Genomic DNA, 13,328 nt, shown 5'->3' on the forward strand with positions numbered 1-13,328 from the left:
CTAGTTGTACTAGAGATGTGCTTATTGACACAATGTCAAACATACACACTGCAGAAGTTGGGTTTTGGATTTGAAACATCATGAATTATGCGTGAGGTTGCTGCCTTGTGAGCCCTTGATGTTAATGTCGTAGTCATCCTCCAAGACCTTGTTAAAATTTCATACGGCCAGAATATACCATCCATTATGAATTGCTTTTAATTAGAGTGTCTTGGATTCCTTTAGATGAATGCCTCGGATTAGTAAAATTAGATGGTACCCTTAAGCAAGTGCCCTATGATGGTTGCTCTTGACAAGCTTAGATCCGACAATCAAATCGAAGTCAGAATGAATTTTTAAAAACTGACTCATGCAACGAGTGACCCACGGCCTGGCCATTAGAGTCACGTAACTTTAGAAGGGAAGTCCTCAAAGCTAAACTAGGGAATTTTTGTGAAGTTTTTATTTTGTTGGAAAGACAGTGCAACCTTCAATTTCAACAAGTCAAGCGTACTCGCCTTCTACGTTGATCCATTGTAGTCGAGATTGTGAACAAAGGAAAACCTGTGATTCCTCTTGACAATGGAATCAAGCAGCTTTGCGGATTAAGAGCTGGTGCACATGGCTGCCGACAACAACCCCTCCAGGTTAGTGAGGTTCTCAGTCGGATAATTCATTCTAGGTGATTTAGGTTAGACTCAAATAAAGTTAGGTTAGGTTTAGGTCAAATCACTTGGATGAAAATTTGAACCTTGGATGAAGTATTTAAATGAATTTCTATACTTGAAATGAAAAAATTATACTTTGATGAATAATTATTTGATGATAAAATTTTATCAATGGATGAATATTAATTAAATAGAATTTATATATATATATATATATATATATATATAAGAAATTTTATTACATGGAGTTGTCAAGTGACTTATTAATTGTAAAGGTGAGTTGGCAATAGAGTTTGACTTCATTTCTTAAATTATTTAAAAGTAATAAAGAATGATTTGATTAAGATTTAATTAATAGTAATAACTATTAAAATTTATAAAGTTAATTCACTTATTGTGAACTACAATAAACTTCTAACTAGTTCACATTTTGGTGTATTTGCCAAGAGGAAGAACTTATAAGTCTTAAAATTATTTGGAAGGCAATTATTTATTTTTTGTATGCTTCTAAATTGTTTTATCTTATGCCAATATAGTCTTTTGGTATTGTTGTGGATAGTTGTTGTGTAGGAATTCAAATTGGAGAGGGAGCTTGAAGAATTTTAGAGTGAAGTAGAAAAAAGTCTAGTTAAGTATTAGAATTAGATTAGAATTAGACAAGGATCTTCATCAAAGGTAGAGCTTGTCTTCAAAGTTGGTCATTATTTTCCTTCATTAAATCCTTGTTGAAGATGCATTTCTAGTGCTTGAAGGGATATAATTACTCTCTCTACCTCTCTTATCCTTTCTTTTTATTTAACTATAAATTCCTTCTTAGTAACAATTTTATAACAATAGAAGGATTTATTCACCTTCTCCTCCTACTATACTCTTCATATTCAAGAGTATAGTATAGAAAGATTTCTTCAACAACATTTCAAAAAACAATTCATCAACAATTCAAGAAAATAATATTTAAAAGTAGAAAGTAAGACAAAGAAGAAATAGAGATGAAAGAAAGAAAAAAAAAAAAAAAAAAAAAAAAAAAAATCAAGTTCAAAGGCTACTTTCTAAGATAAGTTCTCTTGTAACAATCAATTGAGTTTTTAAATTCTTATTAAACTAATATAGGTTGAGGGTTGAAAAATAAGGAGCTACTAGAAGATACTTGGCACTTGAAGAGCATAAAATCAAGTGAGTCTCTAATTTTTGAATTATTTAAATTATTTAAAATTTTAGTATATATAGAAGAACTAAGGAGCAAAAAGTTGAAGGGTAGAACCTAAGAGGAAGAATCAAAAGAGATACTTATCTATTCTCTCTTTTAGAACTTGAAAGTTTTGAAGTAGATTAAAATCTATACTTATGAACTTATCTTTTAAATTTAGTCTATAATCAATTAGAAGAATCGATTAGAATTTTTCTATATGATTTATTAAGAAGTGACATGGTAGCTAGCAATGTAGCTAAGTGAATTCTCCTTCAAATCGGATTGATGCATGCAAAGAATCTTTTTTTATCTAATATTTTTTTATTAACCAAATAATAAATAATTTTCTAACTGCATTGGTATAAAGGATAAATGAAAAAAGAGAATTTGGGCTCCTTGCCAACAATGAAATGCCTTTGCATTGAATATTGCATAAAATCATCCAAAAAAAGATCATTCCATATAATAATCTAAAAAAAGAAAAACCTTATTTGGAGTGATACTCAGATAAATATTCCTCTTTTAGGTCATTTATGTTGTATTGTCTTTTTTTATTGGAAGGGTTGTTTAAGTGACATGCAAGTTGATGAATACAAGATGATAAAAATTTAAATTTCACAACTTACTTATTTAGCTTGTTTAATTATTTTAGCTTTTATTTTTGAAAGATGACATCATGATTGTTGTAATTTAATGCACCGCTCCACTAGGTCCTATAAGCCCATATTAGTACAACCTTTAAAAAATCTAGAGTACTTAAAAACTATCAAATCTCCTTTGTCAAATATTAGGACTTTGACTCTTGGACTTGATTAGATATGCCTAAAAAACTCTTTGAAGAGTTTAAAGAAATTTCTTTAGAAGACCTTAAACAAAATTCACAAAACTTAGTTTCAAAACCTTTAATAGATAATATAAGTAATTTGAATCAAAACAATGCTCATTCTCTTCAACCACTAGAGGCAATAGATATGAATATAACAGAATTAAAAGAACCACTATTCATACCAATAAATTCCTTGGTTCAACCAAAGGGTTTACCTATTTAAGTTTCAAAGGAACTTAATATTGTACCTATGTCCCTTGACCTTCTTATTTTAAAGGTATAAGGGATGAAAATCCTTTGGCCTATATAGAGCATTTTATAGAGATACTCATTGCATATTTGATAACAAATAGCCATAATTATTTAGTATGGTTTTCAACCATATTAAAAGAAAGAGCATACAAGTGATATTGCAACTACTTTCCTAACGTCTTCTTAAGTTGGGATATGATCCAACTTTCCTTTCTAAAATAATTCTATCTTGAAGTATCACAAAGCATAGTCCTAACTACTTTATCTTCCGTTAAATAAGAAAAGAATGAAGACATTATGTTATACATTCAATGTTTTGAATTAGTAGTGATAAGGTTTGTAGGAACCTTGTTCACTAATAATACCTTGAAGCATTTCTTCATTAAAGGATTTGCTAAAGAAGAAATCATTAAAGAAATCTTTCATGCACACCCTTTCAACTTTATAACAACCAAACATGTAGCAAAAAGAGTATAACAAGTAAACAAGGAGTATGAAAGGCTATGGTGTAAAAAAGACCATAATATCCATAACTTAATATCCATATATGCTAAAAATCCGTATGCATTAAGCTTTCAAATGCATGAACAATTGCCATTAATTCGTATAATCCTAGGAACTTGTCTAATATCTTTAAATATTAGATCTCCACTTCTTTCATTGGCTTTGACTTATCCTATTGAAGATAATAGATAAAAAAAAAGATATATGAAAAGAGATGAGGGCATCTCAACTAAAATTCTAAATCCAAATCTTTCATCAAATGAAATTAATGACAAAATAATTAATTGAATTGGCTAGAAATTCCAACCTCAATTCTCTTTCGACTCCCATTGAGTCAAGAAGACATACAATAAGATTATGGTATACTCAATATAGACAATCAGGGTATTTTGCTCAATTTTTTAATTTCACTCTTCTATAAAACCATCATTTTCAACATATGCCTTTCAATATAAAAATCAGATTTTTTAAGGGTATAATTTAGAGCAACAAGGGATTAATACTAGGAACCAAGATCCTATAAATCACAGAAGATATTAGGTAGAATTTTACATATTTTATAGAAAAAGACACCTATCTGATTAATGCTAGATTGAAAACCAAGTGGAGTGCAAAAATTGTGATAGTAACCGTTCTACGGAATTTTGTAGAAAACTAAATAGAATGGTTTTCTTACAACCACTACTTAGTAATTATCCTCAATAGTCATTTGACAATCATAAGAAAGTAAGACAGCCTCTATTACATAACAACTTCAGGCCCTTAAACTTATATTATAACTATGAAAAAAATAGACAAAATTAGAATGCACCTAATGGACTTTAAATCAATTTTTGATATATTCTACTAAATCCTACTCAAGGTAAAAATCCTTCTAACCAACCAAAATATGGTCAAGGATCTTAGGATGAAAGATTTATATGTCACTCTATAGAGAAGTTGGAATCTATTCAAAATTCTATCCAATCTAATGTCAATCAATCATTTTTTTCTTAAATTAAATTTAATAACCTTTAAAAAAAATTAATCAAAGAAAAAGAATTTATTTAAGGTACCAACCTTAGTAGTAATGACTAGATCTAAAGCTACATCTTTACTTGTCCATGAAAAAGAGGAGAATAGAGTCTCATAGAATCTACCTTGCTTCTTGGATTTGGAACAAGTCACAAAGGACACAATTAAGGCAACTCAAAACAACATGGCTAAATTTGTGAGATTTCATCTTTTAGTAGAAGAATTATGTTTTTAAAATCTTAGGATTAAAGACAAGTTAAATGTTAATTTCAAAAATTATAGTTGAGATGGTTCCAAAATTCCAATGTTTGAAGTTCTTTAACAATATAAGAATGTGAAAGAATCCAATACATAAGAATATAATTTATGAAATGATCTTAGCAAGTTGAATACTAATATCACCTTTGCTCAACTATTGGAAATTTCTCCAACAGTTAGGAAGATATTAAAAAACTGTCTTTCTACAAGAAATCAAAGAAGGCCTAAGATTAGAATAGTAAAAAAAATAGATACTTATACTAAATAAAATAAAGTGAATGCAATAAAATTTGAGTTTTTTATTTTGGATAAAATAATATCCTATATTATTGTAGATGGTGGTAATGGTTTGAAAATCATGCCCTTTCAAACTATAGAGAAATTAAAATTGAACATCACTAGTCCATTTCTCTTTGTTATTAAGATGACAAATCAAAGTCCATCTATTCTAATAGGCCAAATTAAAAATTATAAAACTTAAATTGGGAAAAAAATATACTTTAACATATCATATCATTTGGATGCATACGTTAAAGGATTCCTTTTATCTATTTCTTGGTCGGCCATAGTTGAGGGATTCAAAAGCTGTAGTCAATTTGGAAAGAGATAAGTCTCATATTATCTTTGATCCATAGAAAAATAGAACCAAAATATCCATACGACCTATCTTTGATCATGAAAAAATTAATTCATTGATTTATTAGAAGATAACTAACAATATAAAATACAAGTCTAATTAATAAAGGTAGTTAATTCAATTGAATAGGATTTAAAGAAAAACAAATGTGTAGGTTCCAACTTATATCATTAAAAGAATGATAGAGAATTTAAACAATGGCTAATCAATCATCCAAATTCCAATTTAGATTTTTATGAATTAATTAATTTTTAAGAAAGTATATTAGAAATTACAAAATTCAAGGAAATCCATGCACTTAGTATTAATGTAGATAGAACATTAGAAGAAGAAATTGAGGTTGTTAAAAGAGATGACAATTTTTTTCCATCTCTTAGATTTCAAAACACTTCATTGAAAATTTTGATTAATAATGGAGTTATCAATTACCTCCTTATACCTAGTAATTGGTATAAAAATTCTTCAAAATAATCCCAAGTGCCAAAATCTAAATAGAAACTCATAGATGTTTGTCATGAAGAAGAAGAGCCCAAAAATATTAAAATTAGAGCTCATTTAAATCAAGAGGAGACATTCAGATATTGTGATTTGATCATGAAATACTGAGTTTTTTTAGCATAATCCTACAAGGATTTGAAGGATATACCACCTGGAGTAGCTCAACTCCATATTCTCCTTATTCCTTATACCAAGGTAATTAGAAAATATATATATATATATATATATATATGAACCTTCAATTCCAATTGATTTTAAGGGAGAGTTGGAAAAATTGTTACAAGCTGATTTTATCAAATCAATGGAAATAACACATTAGATCTTTCTTATGGTTCTTGTAAAGAAGTATAATGGTAAATTTATAGTGTGTATAAATTATAGAAAACTCAAGCACACCTAGAAAAACCATTTCTACCTTCTTTTCATTAATAGTATTTTAGATGAAGTGGTAGGTTACAAAACCTATATATTTGTATATGGATATTTGGATTATGATTAAATTACCATAGCCCTAGAAGATTGCCATAAAATGGCTTTTATTACTCCATGGAGTACATTCATTTTTTTAGTCATGCCTTTTGGACTTTGTAATGCTCCTTCTATCTTTCAACAAGCAATGACCTTTGTTTTTTTGGATTTGCTACACAAATCTATGACAATATTTAAAGCTGATTTTAGCACTCAATCCAATGTCAAGAACCATCTAGAACATGTAGAAGAAATCTTAGAAAGGTATAGAAAAAATAAAAATTACTTTAAATCTCGACAAAATATACTTGGTAGTAAAAAGAAGAGTCTTGTTAAGTTATGTGGCTTCTCAAGAGAGAAGAAAATCCAATCTAGAAAAAATACAGGTCATAATTAAAATTCAATCTCTTAAAAATATTTAAAAAATAGAAAGAATTTTAAGACATTTTGGATGGTATCTAGAATTAATTCCTGATTATGCGACAAAAACTTCACCCATTACCAAACTTAAAAGGAAGTTGGTTAAGTTTGAGTAGATAAAAGAATGTCAATAAGCCTTTGATTGGATAAATGCAATATTAAGCTTCTATCCCATTTTAAAATTACCTAATTGTGATCTATCCTTCTATATCTATTATAATGCTTCATCTATAGTAGTAGGTAGTATACTATGTCAATCAACAAAAGATAGATATAAAAATTATCCTATTGTATTTACTAGAAAATAATTAAATATAGTAGAATAAAATTACAGTACCATAGAAAGAGAATGCTTAGCCATAGTCTTATCTATGAAGAAATTTCGATTCTAATTTTTATTAAATTTGGTGGTACTTTTTGTTAATCATATGGACATCAAATACCTAAACAACAAGATAGATTTGAATGGTCATGTAGCGAGATGGGTAGTATTACTTGAATAATTTGACTATAAGATGGAATATAAATCTTAGAAATTACATAATCAAGCCGATTATATTATAAGTTTAAAAGAAAAATTAAGTCCTATTCTTATTGATGACATCTTAATAGATGAATTTTTTTTATCATTTCCATCTATCCTACTCGATACAACATATGAATCATCAAATTGACTCATTAGTTGTTTTGGCATAAAAAAATGAATTTAAAATGCTTAAAACCACAATATATAGTGAATAGTATAGAAATCTTTAGACAAATAAAAAAATTAGAATGTTAGTTATTGAAATGGAGTCTTAATAAGTCTTAGAGGCAATTATCTGAGTTGGTTTAGTATTTTTTATTTATTATTGAATATTAAGGATTATTTATTAAGGGTTATATTTATATTTTCCTTCTATCTATATGTATTATTTATAAAAAAAAACTATAAATATTAGTTAGTAGCTAAAAGAAGCATGAAAAAGAACCTCTTATCATTTTAGTTATTTATATAGAAATTAGGATTTATAGTAGATTTAAATTAATTTTATTACTATAAAAAAACTATTAATGGATAAAAAACTACTACTTAAATTAAACTACATATATCCGATAAGATTTGGCATCCAATGTTATATCACATGACAACTATTGTGTAAACAAAGATCATTACATACAACACATCAAGTGCCACTAACTAATCATGAAGTATATAATTTGAAATAAAATAAAAATGCACATCCAATATACTTTCAAGTGCATCTCCTAGTTGATTAGGAACTCCTCCATTCAACTAGGACTACTAACATATATCATTGAAGATGAATGCTACAATGATATGAATGTCGAACTATATGCTTTCAAATTCAATATTGTAACAAATAGATCACCAAAGTGTGTGACACATACAATATAAGAAATCTTCAATTTTTATCAAGAGATGAGGCATGGCTAAAAAACTTCTTACAATAAGAATAAATCTAATCTTTTGATGAAAGAGTCAAAAGAAGTAGTATCAAACATGCCATTTGCTACCTATATTAGCATTGATCACATAAAACTATAGTAGCAACCCATTTCTTTTCACCACATATAAAATAAAAAAGACTAATTGACACAACTATTAATTTAAGATATATAGAGTTATTAATAGAAAAATAACAAGAAAAATAATTCTTTGAATGCTCTTGATACTCTTATCCATCTCTGTCTTTTAAAAATAAAATACTACTAGGCAATACATTCTTTACTTGTAGAATTGTATACCATATCTTAATATTAAATATTGTTGGCACCTCACATTGTAAATATATATAATCTCCTTTACAGAATCTTTGCAATTGAGGTCAATAAGTTCTACTATGAATGTGAACATATTGCAAAATGCTACGATGTTGAGCAATAGATAAGTTTTCCATAGCAATAGGCATGGCCTATTTAAAGAACTTTATCTATTTATGTAGACATTGAGCCCAAATATCTTGATTATTTAGGTCTATAATTAGAATTAGCTTCTCAGGTACTGAGCTAAGTAGAATTGGCTCTTGTCTTTACAAAAATTGATAAAGACTATAAGATGGCAAAGATGCTTATTTAGTGAATCAATAATCCATTTTAATCGATGGTAATATCAAGTCTCAATCACAATAGTTGCTATGAAATAATCCATATTTTTTATATCCATGTTAAATAGTTTTAACAATCTATTCAGTTGAGCCATCTACATTAAGATGATTTCTAGACATAGTATGATGATCTATCAAAGCTTTAGTACATAAAGCTTCAAAATTTTCAAGAAACTTTCTTCTTTGATTTATTAAGACTTTAGCATGTGTTCCAAAAGATACCAATATTCTATCAAAAAAAAAGTCATAATTACAAATTTTGAAGAATTTTGTGATAAAGCCACAAATTCAATCAACTTACTAAAATGCTCTACCATCACCAATATATATTAAATTCTACATGAAGTAACAACAAATAGTCCAACAAAGTCCAAAGACCAACAATAATCCAAGTCATTAATAAGTAATAGCTTCAATGGAGGTGATAAAGTGTTAAAGCTTGATCTAACTTGATCACATACTTCACAATAAAAAAACATATGTAGCCACTTGTTGATAAATATTATTCTATTAATATTAATTATGTAAAATAGAATGAGTTATATGTACTCTGAAATGTCAAAGTTATTTATGTATTTGGCATATTAAAGAAGCTTTTTGATCTCACCTTGGAACTATGCACCTAGTTCCATCAAGCCACATACAAAATAACAAATTGTTCTCTTAAGAAAATCTTATTATTCTGTAGCTAATCCTATCTCTTTCCACATTAGAAATAACTGAAGGAAATGTTCTCTGTTGAAGCTTGTGCAAGTCTACTAAATCTTCTCATACATTGTTAATTACTTGATTCTTGTCTAATTTTCCATCTGAATTGAAATCAAGAACCATGGTTGTAGAACTTGACATTAAAATCAACTATGTAGCTATATGCCATCTAAGAATTGCTTTTCAATCACAATTTCTAAACCATTGAGCTCCGATTAAGTCTTTTTTTGAAGGAAATTGATTATAAGATAGTCCATCAGCATCCAAATTTGTAATACATGCCTAATGCACAACCTCAAAGTCGTATTCTTAAAGCAACAAAGTCCAACTTGAAAGCTTGCTAGTAAGCTTGTTTGATTCCATAAGCCACCTCAAAGGTTAACGGTTAGTTTCCAATATGAAACATTGACCATACAAATAAGGTTGAAGTGAGTAATGGCCCAAACTACTACCAAAGATTTTCCTTTATAAGATGAGTAATTTGACTCTGCATTGCTATCACTTTTAGAAGAAAATGCAATAACATATTTTCATCCTATATCATCTTTTTATATCAAGACTGCTTCTAATTCTACTGTACTTTAATATATATATATATATATATATATATATAGAAAGGTCTATTGGCATCCAGATATTGAAGCATTGGAGTTGAATCCAACTTTTATTTCAATATATTGAATGCATGTTGTTGCTCATGATTTCAAGTCCATGGTTGATTTATACCCATAAAAATAATTAAAAGCTTGGCAATAATACTAAAAAATTTAACAAATCTTTGGTAGTAGTTTGTCAATCCTAAGAAAGTCCAAAGTTGTGAAACATTACTTGGTGTCGGGATTTTTTGCAAAGCATCTATCTTTGCTTGTTGTATATCAAGATCTCCTAAGATAATTATGTGTCTCAAGTATGGTAATTATTTATAGAAGAATTTATACTTTGCATGATGCAAGCATAATTTTCATTGCCATAATTGCTCAAACATTGCTTATAAATGCCTCGCATGATCTTGTGGAGTGCTACTAAAAATGATAACATTATCAATGTAGCATCTAATAAATGACAAGCCAGATAAAACTTGGTCCATCACATGTTGAAACTCAACCAATGCATTCTTAAGACCAAATGGAAAGAACTTTTGGTAATAGAGTTGATCTTTGTCATCTTCATTAATTTTTTAAAATACTATCTTCATCCAATTATAGATATTAATAGTAATTGGTGATAAACAGATCTTAAATCCAAAGTGATGAATACTCAAAAGAATCCTACTACATCAAATAATTCTTCTAGCATTGGTATTAGATATTGATTAGACTTAGTCTTATAATTAATTAGATAATAGTCTCTACATATTTTTTTCTCTATTTAATTATTAAAAATATCTTTTTTAAAGGCATGGCTATAGCACAAGCATACTCATCATTAGAAACCTCAATCAAGCGTGCAACCAATAACTTTTGGTAATATATTTGGATACCAATTTTCTCTAAGGCACTAAGCATATAAGATCATAGGAAGATTGGATAATCATCTTCTAATTGAATGTGAATAGGTTTGCCTTTATAGCCTTTAAGATCTTTAAAACTAAAGGCAAAATAATTGTGATACAAACCAATAAAAGCTTCTATGCTACATGCTTTAGCATCAGTAAGATGTGGCTTTAACTTCAATAGCCAATCATCAAATTTTGTAATCTTTTTTTTTTACCAATGGATCCCTACCACATATAGGCTTAGCCTTTAATTACTAAGTTGTTGAAGAAACAACTCTTATGCTTCCAACATCTTTATTTCTAACTAATTGAAGGACTTCATCACTACAATATTTGTATGAAAAAGAAATATTGGTAGAACATGGAGTATCTTCCAAAAACAAATCCTTTAATAGAGTCTCTTAAATATTTGCTTTCACCAAGTCTTTAGCTAAAATTATAAAGACATCTTTAGCTTGTAGCTCATCTATTGCATGCATCTATAAGCAAAGAAATAACTTGGATTTATCAACCTTAGTAAGTTGAAGATCCATTGCTCCTTCACAATGGTTCTTTGACCTCAAAGTATTAATATGATCATAAAAATGCTTTTGAACAGTAAGGCATATGCCAAAAATCCATATCAAAGCATTGAAGTTTATAGCCTTGCCTAGGAAAAAATGACATTGTCCTTCAATAAGGTCATAAGCAATTGTGGTGCCAATTAAAAAACCTATGGCACAATGCAAGAGTACAAGTGTGAAAATAAGAGAAACCCTAAAGCTTTACTAAATGGCTAAAACACCATAGCCAAGCAAATCCTTACAACAAGTTCTTTTACTCTCAAAATTACTCACAAGACTTGATTTTACAAGAAAGTCAAGTCAAGCATTTTTCTCCACTAATTGACATGAATAAGTCAACTAATGGAAAAACTACCAATGGATGAAAAACCACTAACTAAACTAAACTACATACATCCAATAGGATTTGGCACCGGATGCCATATCACGTGACAGCACACAGGATCTCTCACATTTAAAAGAGTAAGCCGACTATGGTTGCTACTTTGTAGAGTGGTCACAAGGACCTTATGGATAGAGAGAAATGACACCATGTTCAAAGGCATTCACTGGGCAGAAAAAAAAGTTATATCAAATGATTTGGTTACATCTTGTCAACAATGGTAGAAACGCCAGGTTTAAAGCACAGAAACAAATGCAAAAAATACCTTTCCAAGCTGGAGCGTGGGCACAAAAATTCCGCCAACTGTGGTATGAAAACAATATCATGGCCTCATGGCAGCAAAGCAAGCCCGAGTGGCAGCGAATAGGTCTCTACAGTGATAATAATAAATTACTGTAGAGACTTACTCGCCTGGCTGGACCTGGATGGGGCAGTGTGACTTATTACAATAAAGAAAATCTTTCTTCGCGTCAAAAAATAATAATCATCATCATCAGCTGGTTACCTTTTCCTTATTTTGGAAACAATTTATTTGAGTTTGAAAAATGACCACAATCATGATGTTAGTTCAACTTCTTTGTAATTTTTAAAGAGAAAGTAAAGTAGTCAACATGCAATTGTCCAATAAAAGACGTTTTGAATTTTAGAGCTATTTTAATTTAATGCACCATTAAACTCCCTCCATATTTAGCCTGTGCAGTAATCAGGACACTTCCCTGCAAGAGTTTCGAACTTTCTGGAAACCCCTGAAACCCTAACTTGTACTCTCACATTGTACCTTGACCTAGTACTTTCAATCTTCACAAGGAACTCCGTTTCATGTTTTTAATGTAGAATCCCAATATCATTACTGGTGGATCAGAATCTTTGGTCATTTAAACCTGATTTTGTCAATTGCTCATTTCGAATATTCTGGGACCCACAATTGGGCGTGAATATCAAGGTGCAAAACAAATCATAGTATCAAACATGATGAAAAAGCTTCCTATTATTGTTGTGAGTTGAGCGCTTTGTTCGTCAGATAAAAAGTTGCAAGTGGGAAGAAATTGGCAGCTGTACGTTTCTTCAAACTGGTACACAACAATAAAAAACATGTGTTGGTTGTATTGTATGGGACATTAATTTTTGGACATAATTTTATTTGTAAAATATATTTACAATGTGTGTTAAAAATAAGTTTGTGACTTTAAAAGAATGATGTCATTGTAATTATAGAAGAATGATTTATAGTTATCTAATCTTTCATACCAGAGTTTTTATATTTTGTACACATGCAAGTGAAATATCTTTCCTTTAATAAAATAACCATCTATAACTGCTATGCAATAAAAATGATAATAAAAATAATATTTTAATTTT

The sequence above is a fragment of the Physcomitrium patens genome, chromosome 4, assembly GCF_059467195.1.
Source record: "Physcomitrium patens ecotype Gransden chromosome 4, ASM5946719v1, whole genome shotgun sequence".
Lineage (NCBI taxonomy): Eukaryota > Viridiplantae > Streptophyta > Bryopsida > Funariales > Funariaceae > Physcomitrium > Physcomitrium patens.